The sequence below is a fragment of the Eulemur rufifrons genome, chromosome 7, assembly GCF_041146395.1.
Source record: "Eulemur rufifrons isolate Redbay chromosome 7, OSU_ERuf_1, whole genome shotgun sequence".
NCBI lineage: Eukaryota > Metazoa > Chordata > Mammalia > Primates > Lemuridae > Eulemur > Eulemur rufifrons.
In genome coordinates, this window is record NC_090989.1 from 133,254,830 (window position 1) to 133,278,247 (window position 23,418).

General features: G+C 37.9%; 1 protein-coding gene across 1 annotated transcript in view; it reads left to right on the forward strand.

Annotated features, from left to right (window-relative positions):
- Positions 1–23,418, forward strand: part of RARB (retinoic acid receptor beta) — a 702,390-nt gene that overhangs the window by 24,150 nt on the left and 654,822 nt on the right. The window contains exon 2 of the mRNA XM_069475457.1: positions 5,093–5,169. The gene's annotated coding sequence lies outside the window, so the exon portion shown is untranslated. The remainder of the gene's footprint in view (positions 1–5,092; positions 5,170–23,418) is intronic.

The following is a 23,418-nucleotide window of genomic DNA, read 5'->3' on the forward strand; positions in this document are numbered from 1 at the left end:
ATACAAAGACAACATACTGTATGATTTCATTTTATGAAATTCTCAAAAAAGGCAAATCTGTAGAGGTAGGAGGCAGATTAGTGTCTGACTGGGGCTGGTGGTAGGTAACTGCAGTTGGGCTCAAGATTTCTTTTCAGGATGATGGAAATGTTCTAAAATTAGATAGTGATGGCTACACATCTCTAAGTTTACTAAGAATCATTGAATTGTACACTTAAACAGGTGTAGTCTATGATATGTAAATTATACCTCAATGCTAGTTTTAAAAGAATGAATGTGTTCATTTTTAGAGATTTTGATTATTTCTATGTAGATCCTCACTGTTGTAAGGTAAAGACAATTAGTGAAATACTTCTTCCAGCTTTCTGAAAGTGTTGGGTTCTCTGAGCTATTGTGGATGCTTCAGCTTTTTTCAATTCAGTGGAGAAGCCTTTGGTTTTTAGGACAGCGAGCTTTACCCTGAAGCTAATAGCCTGCAGGCTCCGGCAGAGGATACTAACATCTGAAAACAATAGAAAGTCCAATCAGTAAATGCAAATCAATAACACTGGCCGATGATTCCACATGAGTAAAAAGAGATTTGTAAGATGGAATGTCTTCACTTTAGCCATTAAACTTCTCATTCACCAGTTCTTCATTAAATGCTTGTCTTAAACAGGGCCATTGAATCTAAGATATCAGACATGTTTGAATTATGGAGATCAACTGCTTCATTGTTGGCCTTGGGCACAGGATAAAAGGAACTGAATTTAATATTCCCCCAGAAAATGATGTAAGGAGAGGTAATTGGCAGCACCTGGAAGATACCATCTTAAAGAGGACAGCTGCCAGAGATGTGGTTATGGAAGCGCAAGTACGTTCAAGACACTTGCGCTTGTGTTAAAATTCTAGGGGCCCTACTCGAGCACCAGGTTGAAGAACTAAGTGTGAGAGAGAGAGTGTGTGTGTGTTAATTTTCTGGTCTTTTTGAAAATTGGAATTGCATGACAGGTGGTTGTAGGACCGTGTAGTTTCATCATAAATAGAAAATGCAGGGACTTGCATTTGACAGTTTGTTTCTGGTGCACAAATCTCACCCGGGGGGATGTAATCTGAGCATCCCTGGGCAGACTGTTAGGCCTGTCGGGGCAAACACGTGAACTCTCGTCAGACTTCTTTGGTTGGTAGTAAATGAGCTGAAGGGTCAATAGGAACAGAAGGGGTCTCAAATTTGTGCCAAAACAATAAACAAAAACAACTCTTGTTTCTTAATGTGTAATACAAGGATCCTCGGTGTCCGAATAGCTGTGTGTGTGGTGGGGGAGGGCTGTTATCAAGAAATTAGAAACTGGAATGACTATTCTATGCCATGCTTTATTGCTGAAGAAAGAGAGGTGAATACAAAGACCATGATTCCTGCTTCAAGAAGCTTTCCGTCTGCTGTTGTTCTCAGAGTTCCAGCCCTGGGCCAATAGCATCTCCTTCAGCTGGGTACAAGTAGGAATATAAATTTTCAGGCCCTACATTGGACCTACCTAACAAAACAAACTCTGGAGGTACAGGCTGACAATACAGATTTTAATAAGCCCTCTAGGCCTTGATGCATAATAGTGTGTTTGAGAAGCATTCTCCGAGGACAGTGTTTCTCAAGCTCGGCACTATTGGCACGTTGAGCTAGATAATTCTTTGTTGGGGGGTGGGGATGGTGTGGGTGGCAGGCTGTCCTGTGCATTGTAGGATGTTTAGTAGCATCCCTGGCCTCTATTCTCAAGATGCCAGGTGGCTCCCCAACTCCGGCTGTAACAATAAAAAAAGTCTCCAGATACTACGAAATGTTCCCTGGGGGCAAAATCATCCCTGGATGAGAACTAGTGCCTTATGGCAGGGCTGTGCAAAATGGTCTGCTGATCAGCACCATCAGCATCACTTCGATCAAGTCTCTGGGGCTGGGGATGAGTAATTTGTGCTTTAAAACATCCTTCTGGTGATCCTGATGCTGGTAAGGTTTGAGAACTACCGTCTCAGCAGGGGAGACAGGCAAGAAACCATGAAATGTGTATATATATATATATATATATATATATAAAAAAGTAAATCACTCAGAGTGATTAGTGTGCTTGGTACACACAAGATTTGTAAGATGGAGTGTCTTCAATTTATCCGCTAATCTTTACCTTTCAGAGAATTGAGAAGGCAGGGAAGGAGGGCAGGGTGTCCTATTGGAGGGTTGTAATTTTAAACACTGTGGTCGTGGAAGGTCTCACTGAGGTGATGCTTGATCAGAAACTGAAGGAAGTGAAGCAGTAAGTCAGGAGATAATGGGGAAGAATGCTTCCAGCATAGAGAAGAGAAAAGCAAAGGTCCTGGGGCAGGTGTCTGTCTGTTGAGTAACTTATTTACATAGTGAGTAAGCCAGAGTAGGAGGCAGGTGTGGCAGAAAAGTAGAAAAGAGGTGACAGAAAAAATGAATGAATGAATAAACTTACCTCCTTTGTGGACTTGACATCTGTATATACTGGCTGTGTGTCTTTGAGTGTATTCTGTGATCTATTTGGACCTCAGCTTTTTTTTTTATAAAGTGAGATTAATACCTGTTCCCTATAGGTCTGCTTTGAGAAATAACATGCTCAAATGATGATAAACTTTTGAGAAGCAATAGTGCATATTTACATTTCTACACTTTCAGTACTTAGCACATTATATTGCTCATAGTACACAAATATTACATGCATTGTTAAAAAAAATTAAGACCTACCACCTCAGAATTTCTGATTCAATCTTCCAGGTGGAGACTGGAGCACTTATACCAAGTTTCTCCAGGTGATTCTTGGATATATACAATATTTTGAGAATCTTCGTTCTTCTCATATACGTGTACCCTGGTTCCCTCTTAATTATTTGGAATGCCCCTTGCAGGGGACTTTTTCAGGTAAGGACAGGCCAGGTTTTAGACCCACCATGGAACTCTCAGGGGATTATGGTGAAGGGCTTTTAACTTCATGGTGAGCCTTCCTGGTTTGAATATCAAGGGGACTGCTCAGGGGGAATTAATTCCTTTTTGGTTTGCTGAAGGCAATCAATAGTATTAAGGAATAGAAATACTTCCCGATCCACTGTGTGATAAAAGTAACTCGGAGCTAGGTGTGGTATTATGTCCCCCAGAATGACTTTGAAGTTGGCTGAAGTAATCCAAGACAAAAGATTCCTTGTACTGTATCTAATTATCTCTAAGTTTTCTTCTGCTCTGCACTCAACTCCCCTCTCCTGATTAGTTGACCTGCCCATGTCATTATTTTTTGGTAACCTAATATGATTACCTTGAACTTCTCTAGCTTCTACCCTCCTAAAAGCTCCGTGTTCAGGGGCACTTTCAGTCCTTAAAAATAAACCATTCTTCAACATGTTACTCTGGTTATTTCACTCAACCTTATTTGCCTTAGGGAACCTCAAAGATGAAATCTTACCAAGTCTTGAGGCTGCAACAGTTTGAACCGCTAGGTTTTTCTGCCTTAATTTCCGCTCTGTGAGTTTAGGAGGTCAGACGTAGTCTGAGGCGACACTTAAGGAGTCTCTATGTTGAGAAGGCAATTGGATTAAGTTGGTTTGAATCCCCTCCTTTTTTCACATTGAAATGATGGGGGTGAGGGTGCGGGACTGGAGCAGGGTCAAGATGAGTTTTAAATTGGTTTATTTGGTGGAGAAAACACACCAAAGCTGAAGAGAAAATGCCTTCTCATTAGTAGTTGCTAAACTACACCTGATAGTTCATGATGAGGTCCACAACTGGACCCGAACACACCCAGTTTTTGTTCATTTAATTTGCTTACAAATTAATTACACCAATCAGTACGATGCATACCTAAGCAGTTTAAGGAATTTAAAAATATCAAGGATATTTCCATTTATCTTATAAGTGGGCTATCATTACTTCTAAAATTTCCTGTTGCAGGCCCATGCAACATTTAGATTTCACACTCTCCATTTCTCAGATGGGAGAACTGAGGCTTAAAGGTATTGAGGTCTATTCCAAAGTTTTTAAGAACTTTTATCTTCCAAGATGAGGTGCAATACATTAACTTAACTTTTTTCCCACTACTTGTCCACCAAGAATCATTCTGAATTGAACATGTTTCTAGGGTTGTCAAATAAAATTCAAGATTCCCAGTTAAATTTGAATTTCTGATAAATACTTTAGCATAATGTCTCAAATATAAGTATGTTCCAAAAATTGCATGGAATAGATACAAAATGTGTATATTCAACACATTGTATAAATAACAAAATGTATTTTTTTTTACCTAAAACTCAAATTTTACTTGGCATCCTGTATTTTTCCTTATTAATTCTGGTAATCCCAGTTACTCCTCTTCGAATCCTATTAAGGCTTCAGGAATATTCAACTGTAATCATTAATCCTCAATCTAAGAGCATCTCTGAGACAAGTTATTTTGCTTCCCTATCAGAAGGAAATTAAGAAAACTGACTTATATTCTCAGGGAAAAAAAGGACAATTTAGAAGCTAACACTTTAAGAAAAAGCTAGGATTGGAAGTCATTGTCGTATTTCCCTAAGATGGCTGAGGCAATAATTAGAGGTATTTCTCAGTAGACCCTAGAACTTATTTTATTATGTAAAAAAATGATGAAACCAAGAAGATTACAACATATTTCCTTCTTTTAAATCTTTATGGGCCTAGATTATAGCAGAACTTCAATCCGATCTACTGTTAATTTGCTAATGGGTCAAAGGTTTAACCTAATGAGATATGCTCTATAATTAACATTTGCCACCTGTGTGAATTATTTTACATACTAAAGTACCTTAGCTCACAGCTGAGTTAGTTTGAAGCCCAGCACAAAGATGGCTACACCCCATCACGTGAGTTTCTCCTTCTTAAGGGCTACAGTTCAGTGGAGATGTTTCAGTTTGGCTTAAGGTTTAGCAAAGGAGTTTGGTGGTTTCCCCTCGTTTCGAGAAGGGTGAATATGTTACATCATGGAAAGGAGGTATGATGAAGAAACAGGCAAAGGCTTTGAATAATCAAGTTTATTTTAATTTTTTTGTTTGCTTTGTGATGTCTAAGACTGCTAAATGAAGATAATTGCTTTTGCAGGATCCTGAATATCACCGTCAAAGACAGTCGCCGACCCTGCTCCTCTGGAGAATTGTTCTCAGATCTACAGACTGGAGGTATGTTCAGATTTAGTCCTTTTAGACTTCCTACTACTTTTATTGCAAGCTATATTCAGCAGTTCCCTTTGTAATCAGCCCTATGTGGGTTTTGGAATATTCATTCCAGTTTACTCAGTTTGATCAAAGGCAACAGTTTCTTGCTAGGAGGATCTCGGAGAAAAAAAAGTTGATAACCTGCTATATATTGAAATGTCTCTTGAAACAAGGTGGTCCTGGGGGGTTGAGAGTTTTGCTTCTGTTTAAGGTGGGGGAGAAAGTTGCGACTGAGAATGAGGATGGATTTGAGGAGTGGAATTTTGTCTTAGAGTTATGTGATGAAATGTGAACTGAGTATTACAACTCGCATGTAGTTGTGATAAATAGTTAAACATGAGAATGACCTCAGGCACTGTTATTGTGCTCACCTGGAAGTGAAACAAAACGTTCTAAAGCAGTTCTTTCACCTCAGAGGATTTTGGTCCCAAACCACTGTATTCTGGCAATTCTAAGTGTGCTAACCTTTTTGGTTTAGTGTGATCCACAAAATCCTAAACTAAACCGATATACTCAGTATACTTTGCTTAGTTGTTAAGGTTTTCCAGGGTGGAATATGCAAAGATACTAAAATCGTAAACTTAAGCTTTATATACTTTGCTGGGGGACTCAAAGTTTAGATCATGTGTCCGTGAACTTTTTCTGCAAAGGACCAGATAGTAAATATTTCAGGCTTTTTGTGGGCTAAATGTCCTCTGTCACAATTACTCAATTCTGCCCTTGTAGCAGTGAAGATATAAAGGAATGAGTGTGTCATGTTCCAATAAAATTTTATTTTTGAAGACTGAAATTTGAATTGTATATTCTCACGTGTCCTAAAACAGTTTCTTTTTTCTTTTTTTTTTTCTCCAGCTCAAAGGTTGGGAATAAAAACAAAAACCGAGTGGAGGGGTAGATTTGGCCTGCAGGTTCTAGTTTGCTGACCCTAGCTTTAGATTAATAAAGCAAGTCAAGTTCTGTGAATCTCACTTAGTTTGTACTCCCTGACACTGTGGAGATCTTGTACTATGCTCACGTTATACTAACTGTTTCCCGAAAAGAACTGGAACCAAGTCAGGGCAGTTAGTGCCTCCTAGGGTCAAGCATCTTACCTTCAGCTGTGTGTTGTGGGAGAAGGGAGGAATGCCAAATGTGGAAGACACCTGAGGAATCTTGGCTATTGCTTGTATAGGAAAAAGCCTTTTGCGTTCAGGCCTTCCACCCTCTCTCAGCTGTCTTTTAGCTCTTTGTCTAGTTAGCGGGACATGAGGGAATTGTTAGCTTGGCTGCTGCTTTTCAACAGGTCATTTGGCAGAAGGTCTCTTTACATTCTGTTTTTATTGCTTTTCTGTAGATGAAAAGGCTTCATTTCAAACACTTGGCAAGGATCGTTTGCCTATGCGTCAATGTAGGCAAACCCGAGGATAGGAATCTAATAGACCATATACCGCCTCCCCCTTTTTATGCCTTATACACACCTAAACAAATAAACAAGCTGGGGCATGATTAAAAAAATTCTTTACAGAAGAAGTCATTGCAAGAAATCCTTAAATAACTTTTAAAAATCCTTGCAAACCTTCTTTAAATAGCATACTCCCTAAATACATTGAAATTTATCTAACTTGTATCAGCTGATAATGTGCTGTGTGACAAATGAATTACTTTAACTCTCTGCACCTGAGTTATTTTATAAAAGGAGGAACTTTAGCTACCTGAATTCAAAGGGCTTCTTGTAGACTCATGACTTAGCAAGGTAAGATAGTAGGTGTGGTGAGGTAGATAAGCCTTTAGAAATCGCCAAATGGAAGAGCATGAATTTCTTAACATGATATGGACTAAACTGTGGTAGCTCCAAATTCATATGTTGAAGTCCCAACCCCCAGTACCTTTCAGAAAGTGACCCTGCTTGGAAGCAGGACCTTTAAATAGATAATTAAGGATAAATGAGGTCTTTCCTATGAGTGGGCCTTAGTCTATGTGACAGTATTTGGAGATAGGACTGTCAACAAGGTGATTGAGTTAAAATGAAACCAATAGAGTGCAGCCCTAATTCAGTATGATTGTGTTATCGCACCAGGGATATGTGAGCACACACACAAAATGGCCATGTGAGAAGGCCCTCTACAAGCCAAGAAAACGGGCCTTAGGAGAAATCAAACCTGTCCACACCTTCATCCTGGATTTCTAGCCTCCAGAACTATGAGAAATTTCTGTTGTTGAAGCCACCCAATCCGTGTTATCTTGCTATAGCAGTCCTAGCAAACTAACATACATGCTATCATAAGGGGTATGTGTAGGGAGGACTACCCCTGAACTGGCCTCCTGGAGCAGAGGTGGTAGTATAAGCATTGCTCCCTCCCCACTCCCTGTTCCACGCAGTCATGGCAGAAGAGTTTGGTGGGGTTAGATTTGAAAGCAGAGAAGATTGGATTGTATGGACCTTACTGCCATCATTTGGAGAAAATGATCAGTGTTCTCGGTATCAGTGAAAAATAAAGTCATCTGTTATGAGTGTGTTTTTTCACATATTCTTAGCAAGAACTCAGAGTTCAACTTACATAGTCATGGGCTACATAATAATGTTTTGGTCAATGACAGACCAAATATAAGCTGGTGGTCCCACAAAATAACACTGTATGTTTACTGTATCTTTCCTACATTCAGATATGTGTAGATACACAAATCCTTACCATTGTGTTACAGTTGCCTATGGTATACAATAAGGTAACATGCTGTACAGGTCTGTAGCCCAGGAACAATAGGCTAGACCATACAGCCCAGGTGTGTAGTTGGCTATACCATCTAGGTTTGTGTAAGTACTCTGTGATGCTTACACAATGATGAAATCATCTAATGATGTAATTCTCAGAACATATCCCTGTTACTCAGTGATGCATGACTGTATATTACCTTTGGCAAATACAGTTGGCTTTCTAAGGGTTTCACATCTATGGATTCAACCAACTGTGCATGAAAAATATTCAGAAAAACATCTATAGTGCACATAAATAGACTTGTTTTCTTGTCATTATTCCTTAATACAATATAACTATATAACATTTACACTGCATTAGCTATTATAAGTGATATTATAAGAGATACTTTAAAGTATACAGGAAGATGTGTATAGGCTGTATGCAAATAATAAGCCATTTTATACAGGGACTTGAGCATCTGCAGACTTTGGTATCTGCAAGGAGTCAAAGCCAATCCCCCATGGATACCAAAGGACAACTGTGTTTATCTCGTATCCTTATTGATACAGAGAAGCAGTTCACAAATGTTTCAGTGTAAGGACCCTCTTACACTCTTGTCACAGACCTCAAAGATCTTTCATGTATATGGGTTATCTCTATTGATATTTACCATATCAGACACTGAAACAGAAATGGACATACTGCTTTATTTAAAATAAACTTACTACGTGTTAACATTTGTAATGAAAAATATTTCCCCAAAGCAAAAAAGTTAGAAGCAAGGCATTTCCCCTCCACAGTTTTGTCTCTTTAGTAACTGGCTTAATAGAAGATAGCTGGGTTTGTGTATTTGCTGCAAACTATTGTGATATCACACATCACATGTAGCCTCTGGAAAACTGTACCGTATGCTTATGAGAGGATGAGAATGAAAAAGGAAAGTGACATCTTGGTGTTACTGTCAGAGTAGCTTTGACTTGTTGGATGGGACCAGTAGGACTCACTGGACCAGAGTTTGAGAATCTCTGACATGACAGTAAACCATGGACATGGTATTGATGATTCCTTTGGTATAACTTGATCAGCTGTCCTGTTGATGAGGCACAAACTTCCCACTGTGATGGCACTTTTGAAGTTGTGGTCTAGAGATGGTCGTCAAACGACCACCTTTAGAAGCCATAAGCTAACATTGCAACGGTAGAAGCATTGCCTAAGTGTGAGATGGACTGCTCTTCACAACTCACAAGATATGGCTGAAAACAAGAAAAATGAAGGTAAAGTGCTGTTTCTGCTGGTCTGAGTTGCCCTTAAGGCTTGGGTTTTGTGTTTTCACTCTGGCTATGGATTTGTGTTCATAGAATTTAGTTTGACTCATCAGTGATCAAGGGTTTGAGTGCTATTTAAGGCTGTAGTTACTAGAATTACGGTTGTATGGATTTTCATCTCTCAGGTGAAGAAATGAATGTCCAAAGAGGTTAGGTGAATTGCCCAAGATTACCCAGTGAGGAAAACGCACATACAGTAGTCCTCCCCTTATCCCTGGTTTCTTTTTCTGTGGCTTCAGTTACCTGTGGTTAACCATGATCTGAAAATATTAAATGGAAAATTCCAGAAATAACAAGTCTTAAATCGCCCACCATTCTGAGTAGCATGCTGAAATCTCTTGCCATCCCACCGGGATGTGAACCATCCCTTTGTCCAGCAGATCCCCACTGTATACACTACCTGCCTGTCAGTCACTTAGCCATTTTGATGACCAGATTTAAAAAATTATACATTTTTTATATATATATAGGGTTCAGTACTATCTGCAGTTTCAGCCATCTACCGGGGGTCTTAGAATGTATCCCCTGAGTATAAAGGGGAACTACTGTACTGAACTTGAAGTAGAAATAAGATTTTCTTTTTATATTGTGCTATACCTGTGGTACCTGCCCTCAGGCAGCTTAGTTCTCAAACTGACTGTTGTTATGAACTGAATTGTAGCGTGTAAATTCCAAGGCCGGTCACTCAATTATACAGACACTTGTGAAGGCTGGAGTCAGCTGAGAAAAATACTTTAGTGGTCATTAAGGCAAACTTTGAAGGTCAGGGAGGGATTGGATGGAAATAAGAGTAATCAAAGTGCAAGGAAGCACCTGGGGAGAGGCACAGAGGCAGGGACAGCCAGAAAGGAGAACAGCCAGCCCTATGAACGTGAAAAGTGTAAGTTGAAGAGTAGGAAAGAGGCGGATGGATGGGGTGCTGGCAGCCATATCCTCTCCACATCAGGGGTGTCAATTTGTGAGATGCCTCATCTAGCTGGGGCTGCAGATAAATGGCTTGTGAACAGAGAGTCGTGCTAACGGAGCTTTACAAGGATTCCACCCAAGATTTTGGCCATTTAACTTCATGGATGAACCAACCAAGCTAACCAGCCACAGATGTTTTGTTTATAACCAGAGGAATTCATGTGAGCTTGGTGATGACAATTCCCTGTCTATAAAATGCTGATAGTTAAACTGTGATACTGTGCAAAGCACTTGGAGTCTCTATCTTGAGAGGCAGTTCTTAAGTGTAATGGCTTAATGGTCATTTAGCATGATGGGCCTTCAGAGTGTAATATCATTTGCCTGCCAGTTAAAATGAACACTTCTCCGTGGGAAGTCAAAGATCGTGTCAGCGTAACCCAGGTTAGGTGAAGGAGAGCATCAAGAAATGAATGCCAAAATAGAGAATAGGGACTAAACTTCTCGTATGCCTAGCCTGTTCATCAATCCAGTATAATTAGAGAACACCACTAATTTGCATTAACTGTGGGAAGATTTATTTTTTAAAGAAATGCTGTTTTATTTTCACTTTTCTCCTGTCCCCAGCCTAACGCTTTTTAAATCTTATTTGATAACCTTACCTCCTACTTCGCTGATAACACTGATGTTATGAAAATAAGCTTAACTTCTTGCTCATCCTGACACTTCTGCATCCGTGTCTCCATTCCCCGTGCTCATATGTGGGTGGAGGGGGAGGCTTCTTCCTGTCTAAGGCCAGTCCTTTCCCGGAGGCTTTTGGTGCCACCCTATCCCAATTCCTGTGTGACCTCAATCCCTCAAATTACCCCCGACCCCGTTACCTTCCATCTGTCTCTGCCCGTGAATTTGAGTTTTCTTTTGTCTTAAACTTTTCCTCTGTTCTTTTTTAGTTGCTCTTACTTTGATTTGCTAGTGATGTCCTGATCACAGGCATAATGGCCATTCAACCCTTACACTGTTGCAGGGGCTGGAACTCATCATAACCCCGTTTTCTCCTCTTCTGACGTCAGGCACGCTCTCCATCCTTCTTGGTGTTTGTCTCATCAGCCTGGTTCTTACATCTTGGTATCTTGTCTTCCTTTGCTGTCCAGTGTTGGTGGTCCTCCGGGTTCCCTCTGTGGCTGTCCTCCTTGCTCATGCTCTGTGTGTCCCATGGGCAATGTTGTTTGCATGCACCATTTTAATAAGCATTTACCCTGTTTCCTAAATTGACACCTTCAACCCTGCTGTTTGCTTCCAGCTCCAGAACCAGATATTCAACTGGAAATTGTCCATTTCTACCTCAAACTCATCATCTCAAACCCAAACTTAATTTACCCTTCAACCTTCTTCCTTCTTTATTGCCCATCTCGGGTCCTGACATCAGCTTCCTAGAGCAGGGGTCCACAAACTATGGTCAGGGGGCCAAATCCAACCTGCATATATTTTTGTAAGTGCAGATTTGTTGGAAAACATCCATGCCCATTTTTGTGTTCTAAAAAATATCAAACAGCCCGCAAAGCCTAAAATATTTACTATCTGATCCTTTACGGAAAACTTTTGCCAATCCCTGTCGAGGAGCATAGAAGTCATTTGGAGGGCTTGTGAAAACACAAATTGCAGGGTACTAATACTTGATTCAGGGACCTGAGAATTTGCATATGTAACAAATTTCCAGTGCTGGTCAAGGAACCTCGCTTTCAAAAGACACTAATAGTGCTGACAATCACATTGTCATTCACTTCTAGCACCTAAATACATATTAAATCTCTCTTCTCCATCAAATCTATTCTCTTCCGTGCTGCCAAACCAAAAAGCCTTTTTCAGTAATGCACATCTGCCTATAACATGACAAATTCTTAGGGTCTCCTTGTTACCCACAAATGTTTCATCAAGTTGAATAAGTTATGGATCTTAATAAAAGGATGGGGATGATAGTAGTTATAAGCACGAGGTAAGTACTCAGTATAGAAAGGGGATTGGTTCCAGGACCTCTGAGTATACCAAAATCCGTGAATATTCAAGTCTTGCAGCCTGCTCTGCGAAACCTTCTGTATAAGTGGTTTCACATCCCGAGACTACTGTATTTTTTAATCTGAGTTTGGTTGAAAAAAATCCACTTATAAGTAGACCTGCACAGTTCAAATCCATGATGTTCAAGGGTCAACTGTATTTTCATTTTGTGCCAAACACCTTACAACATTAACTCATTGAATCCTCACAACAACCCAATGTGACAGGAACTTCTATTATCCCCATTTTCCAGGTGAGCAAACTGAGTTTCAATGACAATGTCACAGGGAGGTAGTGAAATCAGAATTCGAATCCAAGCAGTCTGGCTGCGGAGACCACAGTGTACTGAGTTTCTCATAGCGCTCTCCCACCTCTCTGCCCCATGGTGATTTTGTTATTTTTATTATAACTTAATATGTACAAATATAAACCTAGATACTTTCATATGCTAATATTTTCTATACAATTATAAAACCGAACCGAAGTAAATACAAACAGAATTCTGATTAAAATTAAGTTGATATGACACATTGCTGCTGCTTTATTGGATATTGGATTGTGTATTGCAGCATGAATTGGTGTTGGTTTGCTACAGTGTGGTTATTATGACTTTGACCTAACTGTGCAGCCTGAGGCATTTTATGTCTGTTATTACATTTCTTTTTCAAACTCCTGTGAAACTTTTATTTTCATAATATGATATTTGGCCTGAATGTGCCACACAAATATTAAGTAATATTAAGTTGACCTCTTTCCCCTCATTAAACTCTTTCTAGATAGTACGACTTGTCACCCACACAACCAAATGAAATACATTGGTCCCGAATGCCACAGGGATTCTGGATTTTAACGTGGCTAGCTATATAGACCCCAGTCTGAGGTATGCTGACCCCCAGGATGAAGCCTGACTCCTAGGCTGCTGCTCAAACCCCTTAATGCCTGATCCTGCCCACCTCTCATTTCATCTCCTACCACGCTCACACCCACATCTCACCAATCCTAACTACTTGTGAGCTCCAGGTACTCCCCTGATTGTCTCGCTCTAGGCCTTTCCATGTCCTGTTCTGAATGACTCACTTTTCTAATCTTCAAGTCCACCCCTTGAATCCACTCTGCTCTCAACTCCTATTCATCCTTTAAAATCCTACTTTAGCACAGAGGCTTCATAAACCATTAGACTGACATGTGTGGGGGAAGCAAACTAATGACCCATTGCAAGGCAAGGCAAGGCCCTCTGGGCTGTCTGTCTCACTCGCCAGGGTTCAAGATGAATTCCAGCATGTCACACAGCATGATTTAAGAAATAGGCTTTATGGGGAAAGGGAAAACTGACAAAGCCAGAATCGGAGTAGGGGAGATGTGAGTCTCCCAACCTTCCTCACCCACCAAGATGCTTCTGGATCACAGTTATCTGTGGGCCTCATAGCATGTGGGTTTTTCTTCCAAATGCAGAGTATTCTTCCCTTATTCCTCTTTTCTTTCCAGGGAAAGCTTGAGGGAGTAATCTTCTCAGTGGAGGAATAGTCAGATCTGCTTGGCACCAAGCAGACTAGATTTTGGAGTAGCAGCTATTCATAGAGTTGTCTTAGAAATCTGGCTTACCCAGAATCTGTATAAATCCCAGGGGAAATTGCTTATCCTCCCCTGCAAGGGAGGGGCCGTTGGTCCCATGGAAAGTGAACTTTGGGTGCAGAAGGGGGAGCTGGTTCAGTGTCCAGGCAACTCAGAATAAGACCTCAGGGTCACTTTTGGATATACTTCCTCACGTCTCCACTCTGTGTTCAGGTCCTGCCAGATTTTTGGCAATCCATTAAATTGAAAAAATCAACTTTGGAAACTCTCTTAAGAGAACAACAAAAGGAAATGGGTAGAAGCTTGGGAAATTTCCATTGACTGCCATTGAGATCAAGTCAACTACTGGGCAGATTTCCAAGTTGAGTGTTGAATGATTCCCCGTTGAGATAAAAGTACTCACTATGAGATAACAAATGCCTATTGAAGTGATCAGGGTTGAAGATGATTCTTTACCATGGAAGAGGCAATTCTGTATCGCTGGATGGGTTGCAGAGAAAATGGGGCTTTATATCTGAGTTGTAAGAACTATCTATGAAATTACAATAATTTTGCTGGGACCATGTTAGCACTCACAATTCAATCTTTTTAATGCTGGTTCAATAAAATAGTATAAAACACATGTGTTACATGTGAGTTTAGCCTCTTCTAAAATACATCCAGATGGTATTGTCTGGATATAAAAAATCTAGGTTTTAGGTTTCAAAATAATACACACGAAGAGAGACACTTCAGAAACACATCCATACAAATGATGCCAAATTTAGTGTTTAATCCACTTAAAAGGCTGATAAGGCTTTAAAAAGTTAATCATTGTCAGGATACTTCATATGTTCACTCTATTGTGGCTGCTTTCCATTTCTATTTCTGTGAAGCAAGAATTCAACACTCTTCCTGTTAGATCTTCCTTTTGTCCAAGGAAACAGAATAATTCTCAATGAAGTATAATCCCTTATTAACTTATGTAGGATGTTGTTTTAAATGTCTTAAACTGAATATACAATTAAAATCATTAACTGCAACTAAAATTTTCATGTATAAGATTTTTTCATAATGTGTCTTAAGTTGGTTTATAAATCTGGTCAACTTTGGCATTTGTGTGCAATATTTTGATATACTGGAAAAAGATTTTAAAGGAAATGCAATCAGAGCACATTTTTAGAGCTTCGAATTTATGGCTGTCACGTAAATACAAAATTAAACCAAATCAAATTGTTTCCTGGTCCTTAGAAAATTGAGTATAACATTATTTTCTTTTGACTAAAGAATTATAACAAGATTGATGTTGAAAATATGGAAAATAGAAGGAAAGTCTAAAGGAGAAAATGGCTCCCCTTGCAAAACTTCCTAGTTTTTTAAAATGTACATACATATTAATCCGTCCCCCAAATTAGAATCATATTGCAAATTGACAGTTCTGTAAGCGATAATGTGTTTGTCATCAAATCTGAAACTGATTTTCAAATGTCTATTTCATTATACAGATGTATTATGGCATATTTAACTATTCCCTTTTGTTAGACTTTAAAATTTAATTTTTACATTTTATAAATAAGCATTAAACATAATTGTACTCGTGTCTATCCTAACTCTGTTCCAAACAGAGCCTTAGCACTCACCTGAATTTTGTGTTAATGATTTCCTTGTTCATGTTCTGTTATTTGTGTGCAAGCTGAGACAATATGTTGTATGAGTATTACAGTTTTATATGTTCATCAACCTTTTGTATTGCCAAACTTCTTTATTTTTCCATACTTGCTTGGTGTGGAAAATCTCGTTTTGATTCTAGTTGCAATTTATCTAATTTACTAAAGAAGCTGTGTGTCATTTCATGTTCAGTGAACATTTGTGCTTCATTGTCTATGAAACATGTGTGATTTTTCTATTGATTTCTAGAAGTTTTATATCCTGGAGACTACTTCCTTGTTAATTATACATATTGCAAATGTCTTCTCCCAGTTTGAAGCATGTCATCTTCCTATCTTTATGGTGTCTTTTGATGAACACAGCTTATTAATTTTAATGCATTCTAATTTTTCTTTTATGATCTACCTCTTGATAACACCTTCAAGTTTTGAGGAAAACATCTTCAAGTTTTGCCTTTTACAGCATTCATTTGGAATTGATTTCTGTAGCTGATGTGAGGTAGGAATTCTATTGTTCCCATAGTAGGGAAACCAATTATTCCAACACTATTTTATAGTCCAAACTTACTTTTGATAAATAGTGTTTATCAGATAAGTTAAATTCAATCAAATTTCCCTGTGTGTGTCTTTCTAGGCTCTTAGTTCTATTTCGTTATTTATAAGTTTATATCAATACTGTTTTGTTTAATTACTGTTTCTTTATACTAAGTCTTTGTTTCTGATAGGTTAAGCCTCTTATCTTACAGTACTTTAGAACTGTCCTGGATTTTTTTTTCCTAATAATTTTCAGTATCTGCTTGTCAAATTCCATGAAAAACTCTGTAGGGATTTTGATTGGAATAGTTTTGCCTGTATGGATTAATCTAGGCAAACATAATACCTTTATAATACTGAGTCTACTAACTTATGGATATGGTATTACTTTTTAGTGTGTGTCAAAAACTTATCTACATGGAAATTACACAACTTTTGGTTTATTCCAATGCAGTACATTATTTTAGTGATATTATAAATGATAGCTTTTTTGGAAATCATGTTTTCTGCTTGTTTATAGTACATAAATGGAATTGTCATTTATCTTCAGAAAACTTTCGGAACTCATAGTAATGTTAATAGTTTGTTATTGGCTTCCTTGGGATTATAGCTGTGATTCTTGCTTTTTTCCAATCATTTTGTCCTGCATGTATATGTTAGGGTGGAGAGGTGGATAAATGCATCTTACTCCACTGGTTGAGAACTCTAGACATCCTTTAATAGAACTTGTAACAGTGGCCAACCTTCTAATTTTTCAGAGGACATTTTTGACCAGTGAGTTTGAAGGATTTTTTTAATACAATAACTTACTAGGTTCAGGAAATTCACTTCTGTTCTTAATTTTCTAAGAATTTTTATTGTTGTTGACTTTAATTTTGTCCTTTTTTTCATCTATTGAGACAATGCAGTTTTTAAGTCTTTTGATAAATTGTATATTCAGTTTGCACTCTTCATCTTATTTTACCTATCAGCCTCTGACAAAGTTTCTTAGTCCTTTGTTCTTGATACACTTTTTTCATTTGGCTTTTAGGAACTTCCCTCTCCCCCACCCTCCTGGGTTTCCTCCTCTCAGTGATTGTTCCTTTTCAGGGACCCTGGTAGTTCTTCTTCTCCCTGATCTCTTTCTATCTGTGTGTCCCAGGGCTCAGACTTGGACTTCTCTCCTTTATAAACATTTGTGCTTTTGGCTTTTATGCCAACATCTGCCAAGTTTGTCTGATGCTCAGTACCGTCTCCCAAACACCAGACTGGGATATCCAACTGCTCTAGTTGATGCCTAGTAGATCTCTCAGGTTAACAGTTCTAAAACTGAACTCCTGATCTCCTCCCCACACCCACCAGACCTGCTCCACGCATGGCTTCTCAGTTTCTGTTCTTGGTGACTTTATTCCTCTAACCAGTCAGACCAAATCCTTGGGGTTATTCTGTTCTCCTTTTTCTCTCATACCTCACTTCTAATGAGTCAGAAAATCCTGTTAGCTCTTCCTTCAAAATAGATACAGAATCTCACCAGTTCTCACCACTTCCACTGCTATCACCCTAGTCTAATACATGGTCATCTCTTGCCTCTCAAAGATCTCTGCTTTGTACCCTCACCCCCATACAAACTATTTTCACTGTAGCCTTTAGTGTTTCTTCTAGAGAATATGTTAGGTCATGACACTCCTCTTCTCAAAATCCTGGGATGATTTCCCATTTCATTTGGACTAAAAGCCAGAATCTTTCGAGTGGCCCACGTGGACTTTCTACTCCATCCCACCTCCCTTCCAACACACTTTACCTCCCTGACACCCTCTGCTGTTCCGTCATCCCCCTTGTGCACTGGGCCAGCTCACTGCCACCTCGCTGTGCCTTGAGCACAGAAGGCTCATTTCCTGCCTCACAGCCTTTGTTTTGCTTCAGCTCTTCTTTCTACCTGGAATGCCCTTCCAACCTAGCATCCACTTAGATGATGCCTTTTTCTCCTTCCAGTCTTGGCTCAAATCTCACCTTCTCGATAAAGATTAACTACCCCGTTTAATATTATAAACTATGCATGCATGCACATCCCTGACCCATCCCTGCACTTTTACACTCATTTATTCTCCTCTTCTGTTTTCCACAGCAGTTATTTTGCAACATTCTACATCAGGAATCAGCTAACTTTTTCTAATGGTCAGACAGAATTTCTAGTTTTGGAGCTCTTTCATAGCTACTCAACTCTGTGCTGCAACTGCTTTCATGCTAGAATTACAGACAACTTTTAACAAAATAAAAAGGTGTGGTTCTGTTCCTATAAAACTGTATTTACGAAAACAGATGGGAAGCCAGATTTGGACCATGGCCATTGTCTGTTGAGCCTTTTTCTACATTTGAGTTATTATGCTTGTCCTTTTGCAAGATTCAGATTATCTTATGTAAATGATTAGCGCTTAAAGCCATCTAGGCCTAGCATTTTCTTTGTAGAAATACTTTATTTAATTTCATTAATAGTTTTAGGACTGTTCAGGTATTTCAGTTCTTCTTGAGTCAGTTTTATTAACATATTTAAATTGTTACTTACCTCTTTTTAATCTCCATACCTCTGATCATGTTATCTTTAAGTATAAATATATTCTTCCTATTTTGTTTGTTTTGGTTATTCTTGCCAGAGAGTTTCTTGCTTTGGGGTTTTTTTTTTTTTGTTTTTTTTTTTTTCTTTCTATCTTTTAAGGGCATCAAATGGATTTTCAGTGCTCTTAACAATAAGTTTTTCTAATACATCAATTTCTGTCCTTGTCTTTATATAGCACTTTCTTTGGGTTTATTCACTTTTTCTGGATAATTCTCATTTATTGTCCTTTTCTCTCTAGTGTCTACAGTCACAAATTTCTCTGAAACAAATGACTTTACTCCATCCCACATATTTTGATACATGTGGCATCATTTTTGTTTAGCCTTTAGTGCTTTCTTATCTGTTTCTTTTTGACAGTTGGGTAAGGTGTATTTTTAAATTTCTTAGTGTTGGTTGAAATGTTTTTTGATAATTAAGTTGTACAGTTGGCTTTCTTTATCCATGGGTTTTGCATTTGTGTATTTAACCAACCACAGATGAAGAATTGTTTTGACCTACTAATCTATTGATTACTAAAATAGATTTGTTAGAATTTTCCAGAGTGGTGACTTTTTCCCCCCATATAGTGGCATGATAATGCCTTTCAAATATTTCAGTCATGTTATTAGGTACACACAAGTTTACAGTTTGTATCATCTTCTTGTTGAATTAACTCTTAATATTTTGCTGTGAATCTCTTTATTTCTAGCAGCGCTTATATCATGAAGTCTATTAATATAGCCTTGTAAATCATTTTGATTAGACTTTGACTCATTTTTCTACTTTCAATTTTATCTTGCCCCTTTATATGAGGTGTTGCTTAGAAGAGTAAATGTCACATAACTGGATTTGATTTTTATAATTTTAAGTAAAGATAAAGACTAGTTCATTTATGTTGTGATGGTAATTACTGCAATTTTAAAATTTACAGCATACTTTATCTTGATCTCTTTGTGTATTCTTTCTTTGACTTTTGTTTTTTCTCATTGCATTTTTTATGCTATTACTCTAAAAGATACATACTCATTTCCCTCCTTTTAGTGGTTACCTTAGAAATGAACAATTACACCTAACAAAAATCAAATGTTAAGGTCTTAACCACTCACAAACAATATGTAAGCCTTAGTATTAACAGGGGTAAATATTTTGCCAATATATATACTTATTTTAGACAGGATTTTAGCACTGATTTTCTAATCTCACAAGCTTAACATTATTCTGTGGCTTTTATTTTTTAGATTCACATACATGTGAGTCCTTCTTTCATTTTAGACTTCTTTTGGAATCATTGTCCTTGAAGTACGTTCTTTCACAGATTTTTAGCAAAGCCTGTGATTATTGCCTAAGTCAATATTATACCTGCTGTGGAGTTAACTCTTTCCAGAGATTAGCAAACCACTGATTATTGTCAGGATTGGGCCGTCTATTAATATAAATGATTTGATGTGTGTACAGTGAGTGATTCAGCCTGCTGGCTCTGGACTCAAATTCTTGTAGGATCATATGGCAACAGTATGATCTTGGGCAAGTTCCTTATACACCTTAAGCCTCAATTATTTTGTCTGTGCAATGGCGATAATTACAGTTCCCATGTGTAGATTCATTGTAAGAATTGAATAAGTTGATGCATTTAAGGTGCTTAGGACACTGCCTTGGCTTATGTAAACACTGTGATGCAAGCTATTAACTTATTAGTTTGTGTTAATATTATGACTTTTCAGTGTTTTTTTTTGTGTGTGTGTGTGTGTGTGTGTGTGTGTGTGAAATCTATTTTCAGGAGAGTCACAAAGATATTTCAGGGAGTTCCATATCCTTTACCCAGCTTGCCCTCATGTTAATATCTTATATAACCATAGTACAATCATAGAAACCAAGAAAATAACATGAATACTATTAACTAAATTACAAACCTTTTTGAAATTTCACCAGTTTTCCCACTACTTTTCTGTTTCAGGATACAATCCAGGGTCCCACATTTACATTCAGTTGACACGTCTTCATAGTTTCCTATAATCTGTGACAGTTCTTTGGTCTTCCTTTGTCCTTCCCTTGTCCAAGATCTTCACGTTTTTGAAGAGTACTAGTAACTTTTTAGAATGTCCCTGAGTTTGGATCTGATGATTTCTTAGGACTGGCCTGAGGTTGCCTATTTTTGACTAGGACATCACAGAAGTGATGTGCCCTCGTCAGTGCATCATTTCAAGGATACGTGATGTCAACGTGTGTTCTTACTGATAGCTCTGATGGCTTGGCTGAGGTGATGTCTGCTGGTTTCTCCATCATGAAGTTCCTTTTTTTCCCATTGTCACGAATAAGTATCTTGGAAAATTTGGGATACTGCAAATATCCTATTTCTTTTCAAACTTTCAACCACTGATTTCAGCATCCATTGGTCGAACTTGTCTGCAACAAGTATTTACTAGAATGTTTGCTTAATGGCAACTTTCTACTTCCTTAATTTCTTCTACATTAATTGAAAACTTTCCCTACAAATAAGAGATTCCTTCTTCTTCATTTAATGCAATCATTATGGGTTATGATCCAATGAAAATAAGTTATGATAACCTGAAAGGGAAGAGAGAATCAGTCAGGTGACTTAGTCTCATGAAACATATTCAACTTTAATCAAATCTGAAATATTTGAGTATGTGAACATATTGCTGAATAAACATTAAATATTTTAGCTTTTTTAACCTATAAGTACCCTGGAAATAGGTCTTGATATTATGAACTACACATCTTATTTCTGTCTCATGTGATAAAAACCAAACTGTGGCTTCTATTATAACTTTATAAATATGTGTCTTTAAGGACCTACATTATATAGCTGGAAATTTTAGCTTTAGGAAACAAACAACTTGTCGTACTATATTAAACCAAAACACAGCATACTCTCATGTATAGAAACAAGATGCCAATTAGGAAAACAATTTAGATAGTGACATTTTACTGACCAGGTATTTACTACTATGGATATAAAAATCATAATATCTCATTCCCAGGCATCACCATACTCAAAAGCAAAATATACATTTATCGTAAAATACTAAGCAAAAAAATAACCCCAGTACCATTAATATTTTAAAATATTAATAACATTTGGGACTCAGAGCTAATAGTACAAATTGAAATTACAGTATCTATAAATGCATTTGTTTTATTATGTATATTTCCTCTAATTTTTATTAGCAATGTCCTAAGTTGGGAAAAAATTTAATGGTTTAGATTTATGTGAAAGTAATACCTATATAATTTTTTTTGAAAACTATTGTTTCAATTTAACTGGGAGCATTCCTTAGCTGCACAGTGATTCTTACATTGTCTAAGTTCTCAAAGGTTCTCTTAGATTCTCTATGTTCTCAAAAAAGAGAAATACATTAAGCTCTGAGAAGTTTATTTCCTTGTATATCTGAAATTGGTCATAATAAATTCCATATGATAGTGACTTTTTTAAGTAACCTTTATCTTTTTATAAATTGGAAAATTTATTAGAAGTCTGTAAAGAAACAGTTACAATGACTTCAATCTCCTCCACAAAATCCTGAAGGTTCGCTCATGAAGATTATGACTCAACAAGAGCATAGCCAAGATACCAGATGCATCTGAGGGTTGAAATACCATCCTAACGGCAGGAGATTTCCAGTGAAAATCTACCTTCTGCAGAGGGAGACCTCCAAGTCTGATCTCCCACTGATCTCTCAAAACAGTGACAGGCTGGCATACCTCTCAAAAGGGTGATCAAAAACCTCTTTCTGAGAGGGAGAAAATAGACCTTTAGATAGTGGCAATTGAAGGCCTGTTAATGAAATAACCCACAGATTACTACACAGAAAAATCTGCCTATCCACAGGCTTCCAACATGGAGGTGGATGCTCTAATCAGCTTATAAACAATGAGATTTTTCTTTATTTTCAAAATATACTGTTTACTAGTTATTTTTTCAATGCAGACATGTATTTAGATGGAAATAAACGAATTGGCCCATTTTACTGCTCAGATACCCCTCAACTGACATAAAGGAACAATAAAAGTAATACATGTACAAGCTTCCAAAATGAGAACAATAAAGAACGGCACACAATGTGTGTTTTGAGGTTATGTTGTTAGCTGCATACATGTGTAGAATTATTATTTTGTCTTAATTAAGTCTCTTGTAACGTTCCTCTAGTCAGGCTTTTGTCCTAAAGTCTTTTATCTATATTAATATAGCTAGACCAATTTTCTTTTTGTTGGTAATTTCCTGGTATGTCTCTTATCTTTTTTTAACATTTAGGTGTGTCCCTCATACATAGCATGAAATTGGATTTTGTTTGAGGTTTTCTTGTTCCTACTTGGCATGTTTCCAAGTTGGCTTTTTTCCCCACCTTGTCTGACTGTTTTCTTCTCTATCTTCCAGTTTACGTGCTTTCCTCAGGTACCTGGTGAAAGCCTTGGTTGACTGTTTACGATTTAGACTGGGAAACAAAAGCTGCCCAGAGGCCCTGAAAAGGTAGATGGGCCATAGCAATGATGAGAATGAGTACAAGGCAGGATTTTCAGTGTCAGCACTATCGACATTTGGGGCCAGACAAGCCTTTGTCAAGGGCTATTGTGTGTACTGCAGGATTTTTAGCTGCATCCTTGGCCTTTACCCACTAGATGCCATTCGCACCCTCCAAATGTGGTAATCCAAAATGTCCCCAGACATGCTAAATGTTTGCTGCGGTGGAGTATAAAATCAACCTGATTGAGAACCACTGCTGTAAGGTGATCTGCATGTACCATTTATTGGAGAGTTTCTTTCTACTGTCAGAATCTCCATGGTTCCCCTTGGACCAGTAAAAATGCCCAGAGAGAGAACTTATTACCTCCTGCCTATAAATAAAGACCTGGTTTCATTTGATTATTTTCAATTTTTTTCATTCATTTGTATAATCTCTTACTAACTTTCATTT